We start from the raw sequence: 18,002 nt of genomic DNA on the forward strand, positions 1-18,002 counted from the left end.
CACTGGTACTTGGTTGCTGATTCTGCTCTTCTATTGACTAATTGTGATCCATTTCGACTCACAGTGCTTATATTTATTTATTTATATTTTGGGGGGGGGGGGAATTATTACACAGTGGCACGGCACCTACTGAGCTTTACTGAACACACAAGTAGTACAAAAAACTTTTTTCTTTTGTTTTTAAAAAAATGACACATTCACACTGTGGATCCACAGTGCTTATATTTATTAATGGTGCTTATATTTATTATTTATTAATGCAGTGGCACAGCACAGCACCTACTGAGCTTTATTGAACACACACAAGTTGTACAAAAAATAAATAAAAACAACTTTTATTTGTTTAACTTTTTTCATAAATGACAACTCACACTGCAGACTGATAGTGCTTATATTTATTATGCACTGGCGCACAGCCTGGCCCTTAACACACGCACGTTTTGTTTTGTTGTTTTTATTTTTTTGGAGGAGGAGTTGCTTTTTTTATATTGTTATTTACACACTGCTTCAGATTACTGCTCTAAATTTAGCACAGCTACGATCATGTTCCCTGACATGCGGGGGGACGCCCAGCACAGGGCTAGTCCGCCCCGCATGTCAGTCCGCCCCCCCGCCCCCCCGCATAAATACAAAAGCATCGCACAGCGGCGATGCTTATGTATTTGTGGAGTAACTCCCAGCCAGCGCAGCTCCTGCGGCTGGCCGGGAGTTGATCGTCGCTGCCACTGGCCGCAGCGGCTGCGTGGGACATCACACAGCCGCCATGGCCCACCCCCCAATGGAACCGGCCACACCTGCGTTGGCCGGACCGTGCCCCCTAAACGGTGGCTTAATGCCCCCTCCCGCCTCTGTCAATCCGGCAGAGGCGATCGCTACTGAATGACGGCCTTTGGCCGTTCGGCATGTGCCGGCGCACTGCGGCGCCGGTACATGCGCAATTCCAACCTGATCGCTGCGCTGCGATAAACTGCAGCGAGCGATCGGGTCGGAATGACCCCCAATATGTAGTTTCTGGGCAAATCGGAACTACATATTGTGCCGATTGTACAGTGTGTACGGTCAGTTGCACACTCCCGCAGGTCATATACGATATTTTCTGGTTGGCCGTGAATGAGAAGATATTGTGTTCCATGTGGTGCAGTTAGATGAAGGACAGAATGAGATATTGTTCTGTCATTTATAGAATTGCACAGTGTGTATGGACAATCTCTCTTTGGTCTGGGACGAAGGGAATTCGTTCCAACCATAGCACCGACAGGTCATTGTTCTGCTGTGTACCCAACCTTAGATAGCATACCCCTGTGCTGGGCTGTCAATCTCTAGAAATTCTTCCAGTTTCTCCCTGGCATTCATGGAAATTCTTACAGTTCTTCTCTCTCATTGCTCTCAGTGTTATTCTATAGTGTTTGAATTGTTTACAGAGACGTTTACTTTACACCTCACCATTTTTACATTTATACCATCAACCTTGTGCCTGGTACAGTATATTTCCACCCTGGGCAAGAGTAAATATACCCTTATCTATTTCCCACACCCTGGACAACGTCTGAATATATTAAATGCAGTAATCCTCCACTGTTGCTGATGCAGGCTTCTGTTTTTGTTGGTAAGAAGGACCACACTCTTAGAACCTGCATTGAATACCAAGGCCTCAACAAATCATCATAAAAATGTATTATCCTCTTCCTTTGATATCTGAGCTGCTTTATCTCGTCCGTGGAGCTTCCATATTTACAATACGCATCTTACAGAGAGCTTAGGATTTAATCAGGATAAAAAAGAGATGACAGGAAAACAGATTTCAATATCCCTGTTCAGTACTGTGAATAGCTCCATGTGCCCTTTAACCTCTGTAATGCACCAGCAGTTTTTAAAATTATGATAATAACATTTATTTCTTTAAGACACCTTCATAATGCAGTGTGGTGGAGGGGATCCGGTCTGAAGATCGACAGTGTCTAGGTCGACAATGTTTAGGTCGACCACTATAGGTCGACAGTCACTAGGTCGACATGGATGGAAGGTCGACAGGGTTTCTAGGTCGACATGTGCTAGGTCGACAGGTCTAAAGGTCGACATGAGTTTTTCAAAAATTTTTCTTTTTTTTAATTTTTTAATACTTATCGATCCACGTGGACTACGATTGGACTACGATGCCCGAAGCATGGCGAGCCATGTGAGGGGACGCGGTACACTAATTTGGGATCCCGGTCACTCTACAAAGAAAACGACACCAAAAAAAAAAAATCCTCATGTCGACCTTTAGACCTGTCGACCTAGCACATGTCGACCTAGAAACCCTGTCGACCTTCCATCCATGTCGACCTAGTGACTGTCGACCTATAGTGGTCGACCTAAACATTGTCGACCTAGACACTGTCGATTTGATGAACCACACCCGTGGTGGAGATGTAATGGATTTACCATAATCACTATTTTTGTGCCATGTTTTTTCAGGTGAATTACAAACAACTGAATGTATTAAATGGGAAATCAATGGGAAATCACCGCAAATTGCCTTCCCAATTTTTCCAGTGTTCTGGATACAAATTGACTGATGTAATAAGCTGCAAGTTCACAAATCGCTGGGAAACACACCAAAAATATCACCAGGTGCCTCTAGCCAGCAAGATTGCTTATATAGCGTGCAGCGAGTCTGTACAGCCGGAACATAATAAAAAGGCACATTAAACATGTAGTTAATTAATTTATTGATTAATTTATTATTGGATGCAAATTAGTACAAAAAAATAACAGTTAATTAGGTGTATAATATATTGTTTAGTAAATAATAACTGGACAATATTATTTATATATAAATAATGGGGCCAATTATATTTTCATGGTAATTGGAATTGATTAATTATGACAGCACCAATTACGTTGCACACTTGTGGAACTATAAGTGTCAGCATGCACATGGCTCAATCATTCATTGATATGATCCCAATTAACATAGAGATATTACTGATCCATTAATTTGTTAATAAATAATATTGGCATCTTCTTAACAGTTACTAAATAATAATTTATATTATATTGGGGCATGACCGCTTCACAGCAGCCATGGTCTTGTCCTTGTTCATCATACTGTACATATTTCTGCATGGTGCCTCTAGTAGCTGTGCCAAGGGAAAACCTCCTCTAGTATCTGTGCCAGGGGAAAACCTCCTAAACACCACCTATGCCATGTAGACAGGGGTGTAGCAAGGGTGGTCCCGGGTGCCGGAAAAGTTAGAGGGCACGCCGCCTGCCCACTTCCCTCCGCCTGCTAAACCTCGGGCCAGTATACAGGCAGCCGCAGAGCAGGAGGAGGAAAAGCAGAGGGGCACACACTGACTTGGAGACTAGGTAGGGAATAGGGCAGGCCAGAAGCGACAGTAGAAGACACTGACAGCCAGCACATGCTGCAGGTCTGCCGCTCTCTATATATATCTCACTCAGGGCCGGTTCTAGACCTTGTGGCACCCAGGGCAAAAGTTTCCTGCGGTGTGCCCTCCCCCAGGTAAAATAGGGGCATGGCTTCTTCATAGGGAAGGGGCATGGCCATAGTTGTCTCCTTGTACTTGTGCCCCCCTGTAGCTGTACCCCCGGTAGATTTGCCCCCCCCCCAGTAGATGTGCCCCCAGCAGCTGTGCCCCCTGTAGTAGTGCCCCCAATAGTTGTGAGCCCAGTAGCTGTGCCCCCTGTAGTTGTGACCCCTGTAGCTGTGCCCTCAGTAGCTTTGCCCCCTGTAGCAGTGCCCCCAGTAGCAGTGCCCCAGTAGTTGTGACCCCTGCAGTTGTGCCCCCCGTAGCTGTGCCCCAGTAGCTGTTCCCCCAGTAGCTGTGCCCCCTGTAGCTGTGCCCCCTAGCTGTGCCTCCTGTAGTTGTGCCCCCAGTAGCTGTGCCCCCTAGCTGTGCTCCCTGTAGTTGTGCCCCCAGTAGCTGTGCCCCCTGTAGCTGTGCCCCTTGCAGCTCTGCCCCCAGTAGTTGTGCCCCCTGTAGTTGTGCCCCCAGCAGTTGTGACCCCTGTAGTTGTGACCTCTGTAGCTGTGCCAGTGCCCCCAGTAGTTGTGCCCCCTGTAGCTGTGCCAGTGCCCCCAGTAGCTGTGACCCCTGTATCTGTGCCCCCTAGCTGTGCCCCTGTAGCTGTGCCAGTGCCCCCAGTAGTTGTGCCCTGTAGCTGTGCCAGTGCCCCCTGTAACTGTGCCAGTGTCCCCAGTAGTTGTGCCCCAGTAGCGCCGCACACACACACACATAAAAAAAACACACACACAATACTTACCGCTCCTGCTGCACTGCCTCTGTCACCGGCTGCCGGCTCCTCTCTACTATGGGAGAGATGCCATGACGTCTCTCCCATAGTAGCGCTGTACAGACACTAGGGGTCAATTATGACCTCTAGTGTCAGTCAGCAATGCCGGCTGCAGCGGGCACCCACACAGTCCACGGTGCCTGCTGCAGCCAGGGGGAGGGGGGGGGGGTTAGTATGCGGCTCTTGACACGGCGGCAGCGGTGCCCCAGGCAAAAAGCCTGCTTGCCTATGGCAAGAGCCGCTACTGATCTCACTGTCTGCTTGCAGCTGTGCAGAAGGGTTACTTCTGTCCTGTTACACCACTCTCTGCCCCCACTACTGAAGCACCTTTTTCTGCCCGACTGCTGCAGCACCTCTCTCTGCCCTGTGGCTTTACTGTGATGTAATGTTTATAAATGGCTCTACTGTGGTGTAACGTGTATAAATGGCTCTACCGTGGCATAATGTGTATAAATGCCTCAACTGTGTGGTGTCTTGTGTATAAAGGGTACTACTGTGTGGTGTAATGTGAATAACGGATGCTACTGCGCAGTGTAATATGAATAATGGTCAATACTGTGCGGTGTAATCTGAACTGGTACTATTCTGTGACCACGCCCCCTTTCCCTGTGATGCCATGCCATATTTTTGTTGCGCGCCTTCATCGTGCACTGTCCCTATTTTGAAGCCTAGGGAGCACCCAGAGGAAACTTTCGCCCTGAGATACATAAGGTCTAGGACCGGTCCTGTCACCAATTTAGGATTTTTAAATATTTTTTACTTTTCAAATGTAAAATGCACCCAATTCAGTACATGGGAGGGGGCGCCGAAACATACCCTTGCACCGGGCACCATGGCACCTAGCTATACCTCTGCATGTAGATTATGAGGAACAACCTAATTGCTGGACGGTTCCTTCAAAGTAGAACTGAAATGAAGAGAGTTGGGAGGTATAGTTTATTGAAACCAGTATGGGGGCGATCTAAGCAATGAAATTCTACATTCTATAGACTGTACTAAATAAATGCTAGCTAGAATCCTATTAGTTACAATTCTCCTCTTTAGGAGGTTTAATACATTTCCCCCTAAATTCAGCAGTTAAATGCTCAGTATTTCTTGCATTTATTGACTCCCTCTGTTAATCGGGTCAGTGCCACAAGATAGGTGGAAAGCAGATATGAGACCAATCTATAAAAAGGCAATTAAATGAAGAACAAAGGAACTAGACCTGTGTGAGCGTGACCATAGCTGTGAGTACATTTTTTAATAAGGTCCTGAGGTAGGCTGTTCTGAAAGAATAATAATAATAATAATCGTCATTTTTATAACACAATACCAACATGGTTTGATTAGATCTAACAAATATTATTGATTTTTAATAAGGTGGTAAGTTTTAAACTGGATCTTGCTAGTGGTGCATTTGTGGGGGGGGTTTAAGGCATTTAATACTGTTCCATGTAGTGAATATAATAAGTACAAAGTCTAGTGGGAAAAATTATATCTAAAACTAGTTGAAGGATATAAGGCAAAGGGTAGTTACAGTGCATCCGGAAAGTATTCACAGCACTTCACTGTTTCCAAATTTTGTTATGTTACAGCCTTATTCCGAACTGGAATACATTTCTTTTTCCCCTCAAAATTCTATACACAGTACCCCATAATAACAACGTGAAAAAGTTTTTTTTGAGATTTTTACAAATTTATTAAAAATGTATTAAGAAATCAGATGTACATAAGTATTCACAGCCTCTGCTCAATACTTTGTTGCTGCAACTTTGGCAGCAATTAAAGCCTCAAGTCTTTTTGAATATTATGCCACAAGCTTGGCACACCCTTCTTTTGGCAGTTTTGCCCATTCCTCTTTGCAGCACCTCTCAAGCTCCATCAGGTTGGATGGGAAGCGTTGGTGCCCAGCCATTTTCAGATCTCTCCAGAGATGCTCAATCGGATTCAAGTCTGGGCTCTGGCTGGGCCAGTCAAGGACATTCACAGAGTTGTCCTGAAGCCACTCCTTTAATATCTTGGCTGTGCGCTTAGGGTCGTTGTCCTGCTGAAAGATGAATCGTCACCCCAGTCTGAGGTCAAGAGCGCTCTGGAGCAGGTCTTCATCCAGGATGTCTCTGTACATTGCTGCATTCATCTTTCCCTCTATCCTGACTAGTATCCCAGTTCATTCCACTGAAAAACATCCCCACAGCATGATGCTGCCATCACCATGCTTCACTGTAGGGATGGCCTGGTGATGAGTGGTGCCTGGTTTCCTCCAAACATAGAAACATAGAATTTGAAGGCAGATAAGAACCACTTGGCCCATCTAGTCTGTCCCTTTTTTATCCTTTAGGTAATCTCAACCCTTTTTGAACCTTAATTCTTTGTAAGGACATTCATATGCCTATCCCAAGCATGTTTAAATTGTTCTGCAGTCTTAGCCTCTACCACCTCTGATGGGAGGCTATTCCACTTGTCCACTACCCTTTCTGTGAAGTAATTTTTCCTTAAATTGCCCCTGAACCTGCCTCCCTCCAGTTTCAGTGTATTTCCTTGAGTTCTAATACTCCTTTTCCTTTGAAGAATGTTTCCCTCCTGAACTTTTTTAAAACCCTATATTTGCCAGTTTCTATCATGTCCTTCCTTTCCCTTCTCTCCTCCAAACTATACATGTTAAGATCTTTTAGCCTTACATTCACGAAAACAATCTTTGTCTCATCAGACCAGAGAATTTTGTTTCTCATGGTCTGAGAGTCCTTCAAGTGCATTTTGGCAAATGCTAGGTGGGCTGCAATGTGCTTTTTACTAAGGAGTGGCTTCCGTCTGGTCCCTCTACCATACAGGATTCATTGGTGGATTGCTGTAGAGATGGTTCTCCTTCTGGAAGGTTCTCCTCTCTCCACATAGGAATGCTGTAGCTCTGACAGAGTGAGCATTGGGTTCTTGGTCACCTCCCTGACTAGGGCCCTTCTCCCCCGAATGCTCAGTTTAGACGGCTGGCTAGATCTAGGAAGAGACCTGGTGGTTCTGAACTTCTTCCATTTATGGATGATGGAGGCCACTGTACTCATTTGGACCTTCAAAGCAGCAGATAGTTTTCTGTACCCTTCCCCAGATTTGTGCCTCGAGACAATCCTGTCTTGGTGCTCTACAGACAATTCCTTTGACTTCATGCTTGGTTTGTGCTCAGACATGCAGTGTCAAGTGTGGGACCTTATATAGACAGGTGTGTGCCTTTCCAAATCATGTCCAATCAACTGAATTTACCACAGGTGGACTCCACTTAAGCTGTAGGAACATCTCAAGGATGATCAGTGGAAACAGGATGCACCTGAGCTCAATTTTGAGCTTCATGGCAAAGGCTGTGAATACTTATGTACATGTGATTTCTTGTTTTTTGTTTTTTTTTTTTAAATATAAATTTGCAAAAAAACTTTTTTCACGTTGTCATTATGGGGTATTGTGTGTTGAATTTTGAGGGAAAAAATGAATTTATTCCATTTTGGAATAAGGCTGTAACATAATGAAATGTGGAAAAAGTGAAGCGCTGTGAATACTTTCCGGATGCACTGTATAAATGGAGCATATATGGACTGGTTATTAGTGATGTAGGACATTGGGTCATGTCCTTTAAAAAAAATAAAAATATTATAATTAGTATTTGTTTTTAGGGTGCCAAAGAGTTCAGCAGTGTTACAAACTGGGTGGGCATAGTAGCAAGATTACAAGTTAACCTGCATGAAATCCTGGCAGTCAGGATCCTGTCAGTCAGTATACCCAATGGATCCCTAACTGTCCCATCCCGCAGACTAACGCTAACTCGCCCTCCCCCAGCTTACTCATCTCTAACCTCCCGCACTCCACATCCTAACCCTAACCCTCCCCCTATTGCTTAACCCCAAGGCCAATACTTACTTCCAGGATCCATCAATCTACAGTACACTGAGGAGATTATCTTCTGCTATGATTGACACCACTCATACACAGCCATCAGTCCATTGATGTAACTGGAGGAAGTCATATCCTGGATCCATAACGAGGACCTCAGCGTGGATTGGCACTCTACACAACTGCACTCGTGACATGCCCATGTTTGACTAGTCACCCCCATTATCTCCCATAAACGCTCACTGTCAGTCACAATGTAAACAAAATCTCACTGTGTCCGCCATGAGATGGTACTAGGTGTACTGCCAGTGAAGAAACAGGAAGCATGTGATTGAACGAACCTACCCGAACTGCCTGATATTAAAAGGTAGGTGTCACATTTTCACAGTACAGTATATCGCAGTTATTTAAATTGTGGTTTCAGCTTATTTATTAAAGGTCCAGTTCCTATCACTTTACACCCATGTTCGGACCGGCTCCACAACTGTGGCCATGAGTCATAGTGAACATTCGCAGTCCATTGTAAGTAGGCTAATGCCATATTCTGGTGGCTTTATCTAACAAAACAACCCCCTAAAAGCTAAGCTTTTCAGAGCTTGTTAAAGAGCTGTAGTAACACTGTCTCTATGTAAAACTTTTGCTCACAAAAAGGGGGGCGATCTATGAAGCCTTGGAAAGAGAGGGGTACTAGCAGTGAAAAAAGTGGAGAAGTGAGCCAGTGGAAAAGTTGCCCATGGAAGCCAATCAGCACTGAAGCAAGATTTACTGCAAGCAAGGTCACTGCTAAATCTAAAGGACATTACTCTCTACTTATTCTCCTTGATCTCTCTGCTGCTTTTGACACTGTTGACCACTCTCTTCTCATACAAACACTACAATCCCTAGGTATTCAGGACACAGCCCTTTCTTGATTCTCATCCTACCTATCTAATCGCTCCTTCAGTGTTCGTTTTTCTGATTCCACCTCTTCTTCGCTACCTCTCTCAGTTGGAGTACCGCAAGGCTCAGTCTTAGGTCCTCTGCTTTTCTCTATCTATATCACATCTCTTGGCAAACTAATCAACTCTTTCGGATTTCAGTATCATTGGTATGGAGATGATACTCAAATCTTCCTATCCTCCCCAGATTTATCACCGTCTGTATTGGGCCGTATCACTGAATGCCTTTCTGCCCTTTCATCTTGGATTATTATTATTATTATTATTAGCAGTTATTTATATAGCGCACACATATTCCGCAGCGCTTTACAGAGAATATTTGGCCATTCACATCAGTCCCTGCCCAAGTGGAGCTTACAATCTATATTCCCTATCACATGTAGACGCACACACATTCATGCTAGGGTTAATTTTGTTGGGAGCCAATTAACCTACCAGTATATTTTTGGATTGTGGGAGGAAACCGGAGTACCCGGAGGAAACCCACGTAAGTACGGGGAGAATATACAAACTTCACACAGTTAGGGCCATGGTGGGAATTGAACCCATGACCTCAGTGCTGTGAGGCAGTAATGCTAACCATTACACCATCCGTACTGCCCCGATGACATCTCGCCACCTCAAACTTAATATTTCCAAAACAGAATTAATTATATTTCCACTGGCCAATAGTAGTTTCCAACCTGATATCTCTATCACTGTTGAGAACTCGGCAATCATCCCTACCCCACAAGCTCGCTGCCTAGGTGTCATTCTTGACTGAACTTTCCTTTGTTACCCACATTCAATCTGTCTCAAGATCATGTTACATACATCTAAGAAACATATCCAAAATACGACCATATCTCACACAAGACACAGCAAAAACTCTAATCCATGCTCTCATTATCTCCCGCATTGATTATTGTAATAGTCTCCTGACCGGTCATCCCGAACATAGGCTCTCACCACTACAATCCATTTTGAATGCAGCTGCGAGGCTAATCTTCCTCGCCAGACGTTCATCGTCTGCAGATCCGCTCTGTCAGTCCCTCCATTGGTTACCGGTATTTTACTGTATTAAAATAAGAATTTACTTACCGATAATTCTATTTCTCGTAGTCCGTAGTGGATGCTGGGGACTCCGTAAGGACCATGGGGAATAGCGGTTCCGCAGGAGACTGGGCACAAAAGTAAAGCTTTAGAACTACCTGGTGTGCACTGGCTCCTCCCCCTATGACCCTCCTCCAAGCCTCAGTTAGGATACTGTGCCCGGACGAGCGTACACAATAAGGAAGGATTTTGAATCCCGGGTAAGACTCATACCAGCCACACCAATCACACCATATAACTTGTGATCTAAACCCAGTTAACAGCATGATAACAGAGGAGCCTCTAGAAAAGATGGCTCACTACAGCAATAACCCGATTTTTTTTTTTTTTTGGTAACAATAACTATGTACCAGTATTGCAGACAATCCGCACTTGGGATGGGCGCCCAGCATCCACTACGGACTACGAGAAATAGAATTATCGGTAAGTAAATTCTTATTTTCTCTGACGTCCTAGTGGATGCTGGGGACTCCGTAAGGACCATGGGGATTATACCAAAGCTCCCAAACGGGCGGGAGAGTGCGGATGACTCTGCAGCACCAAATGAGAGAACTCCAGGTCCTCCTCAGCCAGGGTATCAAATTTGTAGAATTTTACAAACGTATTTGCTCCTGACCAAGTAGCTGCTCGGCAAAGTTGTAAAGCCGAGACCCCTCGGGCAGCCGCCCAAGATGAGCCCACCTTCCTTGTGGAATGGGCTTTTACAGATTTTGTCTGTGGCAGGCCTGCCACAGAATGTGCAAGCTGAATTGTACTATAAATCCAACGAGCAATAGTCTGCTTAGAAGCAGGAGCACCCAGCTTGTTGGGTGCATACAGAATAAACAACGAGTCAGATTTTCTGACTCCAGCCGTCCTGGAAACCTATATTTCCAGGGCCCCGACAACGTCTAGCAACTTGGAGTCCTCCAAGTCCCTAGTAGCCGCAGGCACCACAATAGGTTGATTCAGGTGAAACGCTGAAAACCACCTTAGGGAGAAACTGAGGACAAGTCCTCAATTCCGCCCTGTCCGAATGGAAAATCAGATGAGGGCTTTTACAGGATAAAGCCGCCAATTCTGACACGCACCTGGCCCAGGCCAGGGCCAACAGCATGACCACTTTCCATGTGAGATATTTTAACTCCACATATTTAAGTGGTTCAAACCAATGTGACTTTTGGAACCCAAAAACTACATTTAGATCCCAAGGTGCCACTGGAGGCACAAAAGGAGGCTGTATATACAGTACCCCTTTCACAAACGTCCGAACTTCAGGGACTGAAGCTAGTTCTTTTTGGAAGAAAATTGACAGGGCCGAAATTTGAACCTTAATGGACCCCCATTTCAGGCCCATAGACACTCCTGTTTGCAGGAAATGTAGGAATCGACCTAGTTGAAAATTCCTCCGTCGGGGCCTTACTGGCCTCGCACCACGCAACATATTTTCGCCAAATGCGGTGATAATGTTTTGCGGTTATATCTTTCCTGGCTTTGATCAGGATAGGAATGACTTCATCCGGAATGCCTTTTCTTGCGTGGAATCTGCCGAATGGGATTGCTTCGTAGGAAGCCACCATTTTTCCCAGAACCCTTTCATTGATGTACTGAGACTTGGCTCGGTTATAGGAGGTGCCCGACTAGCTCGGATAACTCCCTGATTTTCTCCTCCGGGAGAAACACCTTTTTCTGGACTGTGTCCAGGATCATCCCTAGGAACAGACGACGAGTCGTCGGAATCAGCTGCGATTTTGGAATATTGAGAATCCAATCGTGCTGCCGCAACACTACCTGAGATAGTGCTACACCGACCTCCAACTGTTCCCTGGATCTTACCCTTATCAGGGAATCGTCCAAGTAAGGGATAACTAAAATTCCCTTCCTTCGAAGGAGTATCATCATTTCGGCCATTACCTTGGTAAAGACCCGGGGTGCCGTGGACCATCCATACGGCAGCGTCTGAAACTGATAGTGACAGTTCTGTACCATAAACCTGAGGTACCCTTGGTGAGAAGGGTAAATTTGGACATGAAGGTAAGCATCCTTGATGTCCCGAGACATCATGTAGTCCCCTTCTTCCAGGTTCGCAATCACTGCTCTGAGTGACTCAATCTTGAATTTGAACCTCCGTATGTAAGTGTTCAAGATTTTAGATTTAGAATCGGTCTCACCAAGCCGTCCGGCTTCGGTACCACAACAGTGTGGAATAATACCCCGTTCCCTGTTGCAGGAGGGGTACCTTGATTATCACCTGCTGGGAATACAGCTTGTGAATGGCTTCCAAAACTGCCTCCCTGTCAGAAGGAGACATCGGTAAAGCCGACTTTAGGAAACGGCGAGGGGGAGACGTCTCGAATTCCAATTTGTACCCCTGAGATATCACCTGAAGGATCCAGGGGTCTACTTGCGAGTGAGCCCACTGCGCGCTGAAATTCATTGAGACGGGCCCCCACCGTGCCTGATTCTGCTTGTAAAGCCCCAGCGTCATACTGAGGGCTTGGCAGAGGCGGGAGAGGGCTTCTGTTCCTGGGAACTGGCTGATTTCTGCAGCCTTTTTCCTCTCCCTCTGTCACGGGGCAGAAATGAGGAACCTTTTGCCCGCTTGCCCACGAAAAGACTGCGCCTGATAATACGGCGTCTTCTTATGTTGAGAGGCGACCTGGGGTACAAACGTGGATTTCCCAGCTGTTGCCGTGGCCACCAGGTCTGAAAGACCGACCCCAAATAACTCCTCCCCTTAATAAGGCAATACTTCCAAATGCCGTTTGGAATCCGCATCACCTGACCACTGTCGTGTCCATAACCCTCTACTGGCAGAAATGGACAACGCACTTAGACTTGATGCCAGTCGGCAAATATTCCGCTGTGCATCACGCATATATAGAAATGCATCTTTTAAATGCTCTATAGGCAATAATATACTGTCCCTATCTAGGGTATCAATATTTTCAGTCAGGGAATCCGACCACGCCAACCCAGCACTGCACATCCAGGCTGAGGCGATTGCTGGTCGCAGTATAACACCAGTATGTGTGTAAATACATTTTAGGATACCCTCCTGCTTTCTATCAGCAGGATCCTTAAGGGCGGCCATCTCAGGAGAGGGTAGAGCCCTTGTTCTTACAAGCGTGTGAGCGCTTTATCCACCCTAGGGGGTGTTTCCCAACGCACCCTAACCTCTGGCGGGAAAGGATATAATGCCAATAACATTTTAGAAATTATCAGTTGTTATCGGGGGAAACCCACGCATCATCACACACCTCATTTAATTTCTCAGATTCAGGAAAACTACAGGTAGTTTTTCCTCACCGAACATAATACCCCTTTTTGGTGGTACTCGTATTATCAGAAATGTGTAAAACATTTTTCATTGCCTCAATCATGTAACGTGTGGCCCTACTGGAAGTCACATTTGTCTCTTCACCGTCGACACTGGAGTCAGTATCCGTGTCGGCGTCTATATCTGCCATCTGAGGTAACGGGCGCTTTAGAGCCCCTGACGGCCTATGAGACGTCTGGACAGGCACAAGCTGAGTAGCCGGCTGTCTCATGTCAACCACTGTCTTTTATACAGAGCTGACACTGTCACGTAATTCCTTCCAACAGTTCATCCACTCAGGTGTCGACCCCCTAGGGGGTGACATCACTATTACAGGCAATCTGCTCCGTCTCCACATCATTTTTCTCCTCATACATGTCGACACAAACGTACCGACACACAGCACACACACAGGGAATGCTCTGATAGAGGACAGGACCCCACTAGCCCTTTGGGGAGACAGAGGGAGAGTTTGCCAGCACACACCAGAGCGCTATATATATACAGGGATAACCTTATATAAGTGTTTTTCCCCTTATAGCTGCTGTATTTTTAATACTGCGCGTAATTAGTGCCCCACCCTCTTTTTTAACCCTTTCTGTAGTGTAGTGACTGCAGGGGAGAGCCAGGGAGCTTCCCTCCAACGGAGCTGTGAGGGAAAATGGCGCCAGTGTGCTGAGGAGATAGGCTCCGCCCCCTTCTCGGCGGCCTTATCTCCCGTTTTTCTGTGTATTCTGGCAGGGGTTAAATTCATCCATATAGCCCAGGAGCTATATGTGATGCATTTTTTGCCATCCAAGGTGTTTTTATTGCGTCTCAGGGCGCCCCCCCCCCCCCCAGCGCCCTGCACCCTCAGTGACCGGAGTGTGAAGTGTGCTGAGAGCAATGGCGCACAGCTGCAGTGCTGTGCGCTACCTTGTTGAAGACAGGACGTCTTCTGCCGCCGATTTTCCGGACCTCTTCTGTCTTCTGGCTCTGTAAGGGGGCCGGCGGCGCGGCTCTGGGACCTATCCATGGCTGGGCCTGTGATCGGTCCCTCTGGAGCTAATGTCCAGTAGCCTAAGAAGCCCAATCCACTCTGCACGCAGGTGAGTTCGCTTCTTCTCCCCTTAGTCCCTCGATGCAGTGAGCCTGTTGCCAGCAGGTCTCACTGAACATAAAAAACATAAAACTAAACTTTTCACTAAGCAGCTCAGGAGAGCCACCTAGTGTGCACCCTTCTCGTTCGGGCACAAAAATCTAACTGAGGCTTGGAGGAGGGTCATAGGGGGAGGAGCCAGTGCACACCAGGTAGTTCTAAAGCTTTACTTTTGTGCCCAGTCTCCTGCGGAGCCGCTATTCCCCATGGTCCTTACGGAGTCCCCAGCATCCACTAGGACGTCAGAGAAATATAAAATACTTTTACTCACATACAAGGCTATTAACCAAATTGCACCAACATACATCTCTTCAGTCATCTCAAAATATCTCCCTACCCGACCTCTCCGCTCTGCACAAGATCTACGTCTCTCATCCACACGCATTACTTGTTCACACTCAAAATTACAGGACTTTATCCGGGCTTCACCCACTCTGTGGAATGCCCTCCCACGCACAGTAAGACTCGCCTCTAGTCTCCAAACCTTTAAACGTTCCCTGAAAACTCACCTCTTCAGACAAGCCTATCAAATTCCAGACCCACCCACATAACCTTCAGTGCTTCCCTATCTAATTACATCCTCTGTACAGTATTCATAACATCACATATCTTGTCTTTCTTTAGTCTCACACCCTCCTGACACTTGGCCAACTTTGCGGGGTATCATCATACAACCCATTAAGAACCTAGCAATCTGGTGGACCATTATGCAATAGATAGCATCTATCCTTGTGTATCTATGCCTATTTCCCTATAGATTGTAAGCTTGCGAGCAGGGCCTTCCTACCTCTATGTCTGTCTGTTTTTACCCAGTTTTGTTCTATTACTGTTGTTCTAATTGTAAAGCGAAACGGAATATGCTGCGCTATATAAGAAACTGTTAATAAATAAATAATAAATGAATAAATAAGATTTATAATTGGCATACTATAAACTTATTCTGTTGGGCAACTTCTCTACTGGCTCACTTCTCTGCTCTTTTCACAGCTTAGTACATCTGCCCTTAAGTGGAGAAGTTGGCCAAAGTTCTGTCATTTATCTAGCACAGTCTTTGAAATGACAGTTACTGTAGAAGCTGATTGGTTGCTTTGGGCAACTTCTCCACTTTATCTCTCTCCAAGGCTTGATACATCTCCCATAAGCAGGAGAAATCAGGGCTATCTCCCAATTTATAGCTGTGTTAAATAGGTATGATACTTCATTTTGCCTTAACCACCTAACTGACGATTTTTGTTGCGAAAAATAACTATGAAATTGACATTTAAAAAAAAAAGTTTAAAAAGTCTTTTTAATAAAAGATATCAATATTTTATTTACAAAAATATATACCTAGGGGGGTTTTACAACCCCCTCCCCCCATTCTTCCGTGTCCATAGCAATTACTGTAAAATTACTTCCCACCCCCATCAGAAATTGCCCCACCAGTGACAAAAGATCCCCAGCATTATCTACCACCACCCTTCTAATGGTAATAGATCCCAGTGGCAGTGCCCCCTCATTCCAGTGTCATTGGTTTCCCCACTGTTTAGTGTGCCCCCTCCCCATGTGTCACTTTGTGTGTCATTTTCTTATATTTGATATATAATGCCCAACTCCCCAAACTAATAAAATCATTTAATGGGGCCTCTTCCAACCCCCCCCCCTTCATGTCAAGTGATCACACACACCCATTACGCCCCATATAGCCCTGTTCCTCACCAAGGCTTACTGCAACGATAGCGCATTGGAGCATGGGGTAGGGGATACTGATCATCAGCCAGCCCTGCTGCAGCTGATCTTTCCACACGCAGAGATCAGCATAGACGTTCTGGGGAGGGAAACTATTACATTGGAGGGATGCCCCTTATAGCTATTAGTAATAGTATTACTAACTGTGGTTAACCACAGTTAGTAGTAGCTATAAGGGGCATCCCTCCAATGTTCACCATTGGTGGGTCCCCACTGATGGTGAAAACATACTCACCATTGCATCTCGATGGTTGCTAACCATGGATGGCCGATGGCCAACCCTAGCAAGAGGACGGCTATGGAGCTCTGGAGGGATATACATACTGAGCTCTTGTTACTGGGAACCAGACAAAAATAAATACACCTGAAATCATAGCACCCACAGGTGGCAGAAACAACACCAGGCAGTGCAAGAGAGCACGAGATGAGCAAGATCAAGAAGAGAGATGACACTGATATAATAATGCAAAAAAACAGTTTTCAAAGTGAGTTGCATTTTATATTATTAATTACATAACAAAAATTCCATTCCGAATATAATTAATACTGTTCTATGTTTTTAATTAACACTTTTAATTATTTGTTTTAACTAATGGCATCAATGAGTTGTGGGGGCGCTGTATTCAATTTATGGAGCCAAGGGGAGGGCAGCCCCAAAAGGTTTAGGAATCACTGCTATATACAGTAAATGAGCAGTAATAACATACCATACTGTAGACTTTCATGTACAGGAAACTTTCTCCTGAGTTAACTAATTATACTAATTAGCAGAAGGGACTGTAGAACTTCTCAGATAATGCTGGCAAAATTCTAAGCAAAGGCCACCTAAGTCATCGCCTTGAATTTAATTAGAGATTTATGAGGGAGGAAAGCTCCTGCATGATTCTGTCCTGTTGGGCACTGTACCAGTTTTACATAATAATTAGATACTACCATTTGGACTGTGTAAAGAAGCTGTCCTCCAGGCAAGATTACACTGCCCTTTATTTTTCTTGCCTGTTGCCGTTTAGTGTTTCAGTGGCAAGTAACAGGCGAACGGCACCAAGAGTCAGCACTCGTGTCATCTATACAGAGATTTCAGGACCTGACAAGCTGTCAGAGCCGCAGGGAGGCAGAAGCTGTGACCAGCTGATTTATTCCTGCTGGTTTCCCACATTTCACTGAGCATATTTACAGCTCTCACCAATGGTTGGAGCTTGGCAGTGTTTAGCTGGTAATGCAGTAAACAGCTAAGACAAATCTGTCAATCATAGTAATACAGACATCAGTGTTATTCTACAGCATTGGTGTCTTCTGTCTCGGGAGCTTTGTCATTTTATTTAGATTCCAGGCCTCATTGTTTAGATTTTTCAAATGTACATTCTCATTGTATTAACCATATTTCTGTTGGATTTTAATACTATTGACGGTATAGTGGAAACCAGCACAACTTACTTTCCATTATACAGGCAGGTTATACTTGAACTGGGCTTCATATACAGAGAGCTACAAAGGTGAAAAGTATTTGGAGGAATGGAAGTTACAGCGGGTGTGGTATGTTAGATAGACTAGACTTACTGTAGGTCGACAGTGTCTAAATCTACCACTATTGGTCGACAGTAAGTAGGTCGACATGGTCTCTAGGATGTCAGGGACTCTAGGTCGACATGTACTAGGT

Source organism: Pseudophryne corroboree, chromosome 3 (assembly GCF_028390025.1).
Source record: "Pseudophryne corroboree isolate aPseCor3 chromosome 3, aPseCor3.hap2, whole genome shotgun sequence".
NCBI lineage: Eukaryota > Metazoa > Chordata > Amphibia > Anura > Myobatrachidae > Pseudophryne > Pseudophryne corroboree.